The sequence below is a fragment of the Triticum dicoccoides genome, chromosome 4A, assembly GCF_002162155.2.
Source record: "Triticum dicoccoides isolate Atlit2015 ecotype Zavitan chromosome 4A, WEW_v2.0, whole genome shotgun sequence".
Lineage (NCBI taxonomy): Eukaryota > Viridiplantae > Streptophyta > Magnoliopsida > Poales > Poaceae > Triticum > Triticum dicoccoides.
The window spans coordinates 667501303-667509651 of NC_041386.1; positions in this window are offsets into that span (position 1 = coordinate 667501303).

An 8349-nucleotide genomic window follows, 5' to 3' on the forward strand; every position below is an offset into this window, starting at 1 on the left:
GGCCAATAATAGGCCGCATTATGGCTGTAAACGGGCTAGAGTTGGAATCGTACGTTCATGGGCCGACCATAACGGGCCATCGTTAATAGGCCGTATTTGATGATGCTATGAAAACGGCCCAATGTATTAAGGAACCACAAACGGGCCGACTGTAACCACGGGCTGAATTTGGCCCACAAGCAGAAAATGACAGTAACGGACCGTAAGTAAACGTATGCTGGAAATGAGCCCAAGAATAAATGGGCTCTGAGAAGGCCGAAAGATAACATGGGCTGGAAACGGCCCAACGGAATAACGGGCCGTTAATGGGTATAAGGTGATACACTATTTGTTACGGGCCAGTTTCACAACGGGCCATTAATGGGTGTAAAGTGATACACTGTTCATTACGGGCCAGTTTCACCACGGGCCGTTAATAGGCCAAGAGTTACAAAGGGCCTCATATAGGCCGAAAGACGTCATGGGCCATACATGGGCCGGAAGTAAAAACGGGCTGGAATCATATTGGATGGCCCAGTTGACGCTATTGGGCCTAATTCGGATAGGGCGTAAAGGGCCTTGGGTTAGCAGGCTGTAAATGGGCTATATGCGAACAGGCCGTTAACAGGCTTTCAATGGGCCGGCCCGCCACCTTTTGACCAAGTCAAACGGGCCGGCCTTTTCACAGGAATGGGCCTCTGTTGGGCCGTGCCACGTGTCTAAGTATCATAGGCGCCATCTGTCCAATGTGTGGATGACATCTGTCCCAACGATGAGCCGACACGTGTTTCCGCCAGCCAATGATGATTTTACACATGGAAAATCCCCATTGGTTGGGTCTGTTAATGGGTTGTCGGATCCAAAACCCGACCCGATAGCTTAACGGTGTTTCGTTACGGTGGATGCCACGTGTCGGTCACCCTTGACGAAAGCACTTCTGTGACGCGCGATTTATCGTCATGGAAGTGGACACTTCCGTGATGATAATTTTGGTAATGTCATGGAACACTTCTACGACAGCACAGGTATGACTATCTTGATTCTGTCATAAATTTGTCATGGATGTACATGCATGACAAAAAAAGCGACCTACTGTGACAAACATGCATCATCACGGAAGTGTATTTTTTTGTAGTGCGTCTAGTGGTAACGAACTGTGATCCATCTCCCGTAGCATGTTCTTAGTTGTTCTGCGCGTAGGAAATTTTAATTTACAGTCGATGCACCCTACCATAGATCCCAATAGTTTCCCCCACCTAAATATATTAATCAAAGAGGAGAATCCCCGTTCATTACAAGCATCAATCAAGATGCCCAGCAACAGAATTACGCGCGGGGGGGAGGTAAGGCCCGACCCTGAAAATAAGTACGTCCAATGGCTCCGGGCTACAAGGCAGGTTGATGATCAGTAGGCATGCAAATTTGCAACCTTTAGGGTACCCCCGACCCTCCTTAGTTCAATCAAATGAACCAAAATTTCAGAAATAATGTAAATTGTGAAAGTTGGTTCATTTAGTTGAACTATGGAGGGTTGAAGGCAACCTCAAGGTTCAAAATTTGCATCCCTAGTGACCAGAGGGCTCGACTTCCCATAGTGATCAATATATTGAGTTTGAGTCAAATTTATCGTTTCCAACTATGTTTTTCCAATCAAATGCCTTCTTTAAAATATATATTGTGCATCATTGTAATTGATGTATCTTACAAGTTACAACTCCTAGATATCCAACAAAATATGGCAAAGCATGTCCAATTTTTTTCGCAAAATGCAATAAAATAAATAAATTTAATGCTACTCCCTCCCTTCTTGTTCATGAGGCTCACATGTATTCTCCATCATCAATTTGATCAGCGGCCGCTAGCTGGCCCTGGGCATTATTAACCTGCTGTCGGAGGCCATCCTCGACAGCGTCCTGTTTATGCATTTGGGCGTGGAGCCCCTCACCAATCTATCTTCCTTCACCACGAAGCAACTCCCGATGGAACCGTGCCTCCGCAAGCTTGGCAGCAGCAATATATCGGGCACGGTTCGTTTCTTTTTGAGCCACGCCAAGACGCCCTTTCATCTCAGGCAACTGTCTCCAACTGCCTCAGGACAAATTAACACATTCAATAGGCAGGTAGAAGCTCGCGAAATGCGCAAAAAGGTCACAGATTGCGGAGGACTCACAAACACAGTTTGCAAGAGACTGCTCTAGCTGGGAAACCAACCCAGGATCGCTCCGTATCCACCAAACGACACAGCTCGCTGACACGGGCAGCAAGTTCCGACTTTGGGCAAGAAGCACCTGAGGAAAGCGATAGGACAACAGTCAACTATTAAACCTCAAGCACATTATGACATAATATACTCGAGGCTCAGGGGCTACTAAGGGGACACGATCTGTGTACCTTAGCATTGACCTCCGCCGAGCGACCGACCTATTCCAGGGCATTTAGTAGAGCCTGAGCTAGGACGCCGCTTTCATCAAGGGCGACTCTCATGCGGTCCAAAGCATGAGGGCTCCTGCTACGTCTTGAGCTTGCATTGGTTTTCCTTAAAGAGGAAAGCGTGATGCAGCAAAGTAGCGTAAGTATTTCCCTCAGTTTTTGAGAACCAAGGTATCAATCCAGTAGGAGGCTCCTCAAAAGTCCCGTGCACCTACACAAACAAACAAGAACCTCGCAACCAACGCAATAAAGGGGTTGTCAATCTCTTCACGGCCACTTGCGAAAGTGAGATCTGATAGAGATAATATGATAAGATAAATATTTTTGGTATTTTTATGATATAGATTTGAAAGTAAAAGATGCAAATAAAAGTAGATGGCAAACTTATATGATAAAGATAGACCCGGGGGCCATAGGTTTCACTAGTGTCTTCTCTCAAGATAGCATAAGTATTACGGTGGGTGAACAAATTACTGTCGAGCAATTGATAGAAAAGAGAATAGTTATGAGATTATCTAGGCATGATCATGTATATAGGCATCACGTCCGTGACAAGTAGATCGACTCCTACCTGCATCTACTACTATTACTCCACACATCGACCGACTCCTACCTGCATCTAGAGTATCAAGTTCATAAAAAACAGAGTAACGCATTAAGCAAGATGACATGATGTAAAGGGATGAACTCATGCAATATGATATAAATCCCATCTTTTTATCCTCGATGGCAACAATACAATACGTGCCTTGCTGCCCCTGCTGTCACTGGGAAAGGACACCGCAAGATTAAACCCAAAGCTAAGCACTTCTCCCATTGCAAGAAAGATCAATCTAGTAGGCCAGACCAAACTGATAATTCGAAGAAACTTGCAAAGATAACTTAATCATACATAAAAGAATTCAGAGGAGATTCAAATATTTCTCATAGATAAACTTGATCATAAACTCACAATTCATCGGATCTCGACAAACACACCGTAAAAAGAGTTACATCGAATAGATCTCCAAGAAGATCGAGGAGAAATTTGCATTGAGATTCAAAGAGAAAGAAGAAGCCATCTAGCTAATAACTATGGACCCGAAGGTCTGTGGTAAACTACTCACAACTCATCGGAGAGGCCTTGGAGATGATGTATAGGCCCTCCATGGTGGATTCCCCCTCCGGCGGAGCGCCGGCGACGGCTCCAAGATGGGATCTCGCGGATACAGAAGGTTGCGGCGGTGGAATTAGGTTTTCGTGGTCGCTTCTGATGTTTTCAAGGTACGGGGGTATATGTAGGCGAAGGAAGTACATCGGTGGAGCAATGAGGGGCCCATGAGGGTGGGGGTGCGCCCAGCCCTGGTGGGCGCGCCGGGCACCCTCGTGGCCGCCTCGTGTGTTGCTTGACGTCCACTCCAAGTCTTCCGGTTGTCATTTGTTCCAAAAAGATCGTTCCCGAAGGTTTCATTCCGTTTGGACTCCGTTTGATATTCCTTTTCTTCAAAACACGGAAATAGGCAAAAAAACAACAATTCGGGTTGGGCCTCCGGTTAGTAGGTTAGTCCCCAAAATGATATAAAAGTGTAAAGTAAAGCCCATAAACATTCAAAACGGGTAATATAATAGCATGGAACAATCAAAAATTATAGATACGTTGGAGATGTATCAGCTCCCAGATCCTCCATTACGCGAGGAAGAGGGGAGTGGACTAAAGGCTGCAAGGGATCTCCTCTCACATCAGCACCAGAAGCAAGCCTCCTTCGGAACCTGAATCACCGACGGAGACTCGGCGTGGTTCCTCGTCGCAAGATGACCCGAGCTCACCATCTCCGCGCGACACCACCCAGTGCGGAGGAGAGGGCCTGGATTGTTGCTTGTTGCACCTGGGGTAGTCCTCATGGCGGCGCCTCCACTTGGATGTCCTGGAGGACTAGAGCTGCCTCCACTCCACTTCCTAGCGACCGCACCTCCTCCAAGCGTGGCCCTGGCGATACCTCTGCGTGACAGGGGTGCGGGATGGCACCCGCAGGGTTTGGATACGGGTCGAGCCACCTCATACCCTTACCCATCATCCCAAACCTTACCCATCACCCCTACCCATCAGGGTAAATGAGTAGCCATGAGTAAAATTGCCCAGATTATTTGTAACAAATCAATTTGAGCATTATATAGTCATAAACAACAACTTATAATAATAATTTATAAACAACACATCATGACAGCAACACATACTCGTTCGTGGGCTAGCTATTGTGATGCGGTGGGCTAACATGATGCATGATGAGGTCTTTTTTCTGGCTGTGGGATTTATGTACATACAATATGGTTAATATGTGAATAAATAATATATAAGACCTATTTGTCAGAATATATGCGGGTACATAGATACATGGGTATGGGTTATACTAAACCATACCCGTACCCAATATACCTGATGGGTATGAAATTTTCCTATTTATATACCTATGGGTATTTTTTGACCCACACCCTTGCCCTAATAGGGTTTTTACCGATGGGTAATGGGCATCCATTGCCATCCCCAGATGCCGGATGACGTTGAGCTTGAAGAAAGGCCGAAGCCAGACACCACCGGCCGTTCTCCGGCATGTGATGAGGGTGCAATCCCCGAGCGGGGCTTGAGGCCATGGCGAGAAAGTGGCAAGCGACGGGTAGAGGTGGCTGACGCAGCCAAAGTGGCTACCGGCGAGAGGAAGTGGACGGAGTGACGCACGGCGGGTGCACACGCGCGAGAGGGAATTGTTTTAGAGTTTAGATTCACTTATTTTGCTCCGTATGTAGTGAATATTAGAATCTCCAAAAAAAGATTAGCAATGGTCAATCAATTTCACAAAAAAATCAATCATGGGAGTCGAACAACCTCCCGCTAGATAGAACAAATCCTAGCCAGTTGAGCTGACAACTGCAGATGACTAAATGCAGCGTTGACGTCCTAACTACAGCGACAGATCCTTTTCTTTTAAAAGAAATAAATATTTCTTGGAAAAACATGTGAGCGAAATTTCTTAACAAATGAGAACAATGTTTGAAAATAAAGAACAAATTTCGACATTGAATAAAATTCTAAAACATGAATATATTTTAAGAACTGAACCAAATATGATAACATGAACATTTTCTGAAATGGAATATTTGGTGAATTTTGTTGTTTAAGTGAACATTTTTAGAAAAATATGAATATTTATTGAAAATGCGAAACAAATTTCATACTGAAAACAATTTCTTTGAATTGTGAAAAAATGTTTGAAAGCTTTTTTTTGAAAACATGAATATATTTTTCAGAAATCTGAACATTTTTGAACAAATTTTGAACTCGGAACATATTTTGAATAGTGTTTTCATTTTAAAGTGAACAAATTTTGAAAAATATGAACGAAATTTCATGAAAATGTGAATAGTTTTGAAATAATTATTAAAAATTATGAACATTGTTTTGAAAATCATGATTTTTTATTGTAATTTGGAACATTGTTTGAAAATTTTAACATTTTTATTTTTTTGAACATATTCCAAAATTTTGAATTTTGCAAAAAGGAAAAGAAAAACTAAAGAAATCAGCCGAAAAAACGAACAAGAAAAATAATAAATAAATAAAAATCATGGAAAAATAGTAACAACAAAACAAGAGAAACCAAAAATCTATGAACCTTCTAGAAGGTTCCAAAACAGGCTTCTCCTTCAAGTGGACCGGCCCGTGTGCATCGGTCACTATCTTCGATTCAGCAAAGTCACGACAATTTGCCGAGAGTAACTAACGAAGGAGTAATCCTTCGAGAGCCCCACAACGGTCACCTGGGGCGGGCTTCTGGTGCACCACTGGGCGCGCTCTCAGCCGCCCCTACATGTCACGCTCCTGGCGCTCCTTTCGATTTTTTTTCTATTTCTACACGCGTTTTTGGCTTTTTAGATGATTTTAAAGTTTTTTTTTGGCTTTTTGATTTTCCACCGGTCTTTCTTAGCTTGGAAAAAATATGTGAAAAACATGTTTTCTTTTTTCCCTTCCACGAGAGGCACAATTTTACTTCCCCGAGAGCCATGGATTTGCTTCCTCGAGAGGCCGTGCCTCTTGAAAACGAAAAAATGTGTTTTTTTTCTTCCACGAGAGGCATGTTTTGCTTCTGTGAGACGCACGGTCGTGTGTCACGAAAATGGTAAAAAAATGTGTTTTTTTCCTTCGGTGAGAGGCACGTTTTGCTTCCGCGGGACGCACGGTCATGCCTCTCGAAAATGGTTAAAAAAATGTGTTTTCATTTTTTCCTTCCGCTAAAGGTACGGTTTTGCTTCCGCGAGAGACATGACCGTGCATATGGAAAACCGAAAAATATTTTTCTTTCCTTCAGCGAGAGGCACGATTTTGCTTTCCCGAGAGGCACGGATTTGCTTCCGCGAGAGGCACGGTTGTGCCCTCACAAACGGAAAAAAACCTGGTTTTTGTTTCTTGCACGGGAGGCAGTCATGGCTCTTTCGGAAAGGAAAAAAAACATGCTCCCGGTTCGGTTTTTTCGTCCGGTATTTTTGAGAGAAAAAGTTCGCCAAACCTATCATAATGTTATTTAATTTGGAAGTTCGCGACGCTAGAAATCTAAGCTTAAAACGGTTCGAGATTTGGACGCATAGTTTAAGAGATAAAACGTTTTGAATAAATGAATCTATAAAAAAAACTTTCAAGTTGCCACAAACATCGCAAATACAGTGTGCCAGTGTTCTTTAATTAATAATTTCGCTGTTCGCCACACACGGGTGGCAAATAGGAATCCCCGCGTACACAGCCTGAGTCGAACAGAAGAAAAAGACGTTGACCTGGGCCAGAAGTAGCAATGTGGGCCGCGTAAGTGGGCTTTAAGGTTGGAAGTAGGCTGTTTCTCATAAGAGCCCAACCAACTGGGTTATTTCTCCACGTTGATTTTCTGACACCAAATTACACCCATTTATATATACATGATTTGCCTGATTTGCGGGAGCTCCTATTGAGCGCTTTAAGCGCCGCCGAAGCCAACTGACGCCTACAGCAAACGACAAATGGGCCGGCCCACGAATGCACCAGCGCAGAAATTGTTTCGAGAAAAAAGGACCCGCAAAAAACCTGCTAGTACGATGACTCGAACTCAAGTCGCCTCCTCGAAAGATTGTTCAGCTAACCACTTCTGCCCGCAGACAGCTGTGACAAAACGGAACATGAAAACTTAAAGAACTATTGAAGCCGCGTTATTTTTTACGTTTTATATGAAAATTTATTTATCAATTTTTGTGAAAAGTTCATGAATTAGAAAAGTTCATCATTTCTGAAAAAAGATCATCCAATTTGATAAGAAAAGTTCATCTATTCGAAAAAAATTCATCAATTTTGAAAGAAGTTCACAAAATGTGAAAAAGGTTCATCGATTTTAGAAAAAAAAATAGAATTTGAAAAAAAAAGTTCATCGAATGCAAAAAATGTTCATTGAATTTCGAAAAAAGTTCACCAAATTGGAAAAAGTTCATTGGTTTTCAAAAAAGTTCACCGAAGCTATAAACAAGTTCACCAACTTTTAAAGATCACAAAATTTGAAAAAAAAAAGTTCATCAAATATGAAAAACGTTCACCGAAATTGAAAAAGTTCATCGGTTTGAAAAAAAGTTCACCGAAGCCATAAATAAGTTTACCAATTTTTTAAAAAGATCATACAATTTGAAAAAAAGTTCATCGATTTGGAAAAAGTTTCAAAAATTTGAAAAAAAAGGTTCATCGAATTTCAGGAAAAGTCCGTTGAAAATAACTTCATTGAAGTTAGAAAAAAGTTCATCAAATTTGAAAAAAAAAACATCAGTTGTTAAAAATAGTTCACTAAAAAAAAGTTCATTGATCTTGAAAACAAAATTTCAACAAAGCCTAAAAAAGCATCATCGGTTTGGAAAAAGTTCACGCATTTAAGAAAATAAAAAACATGAAAATCAATGAGG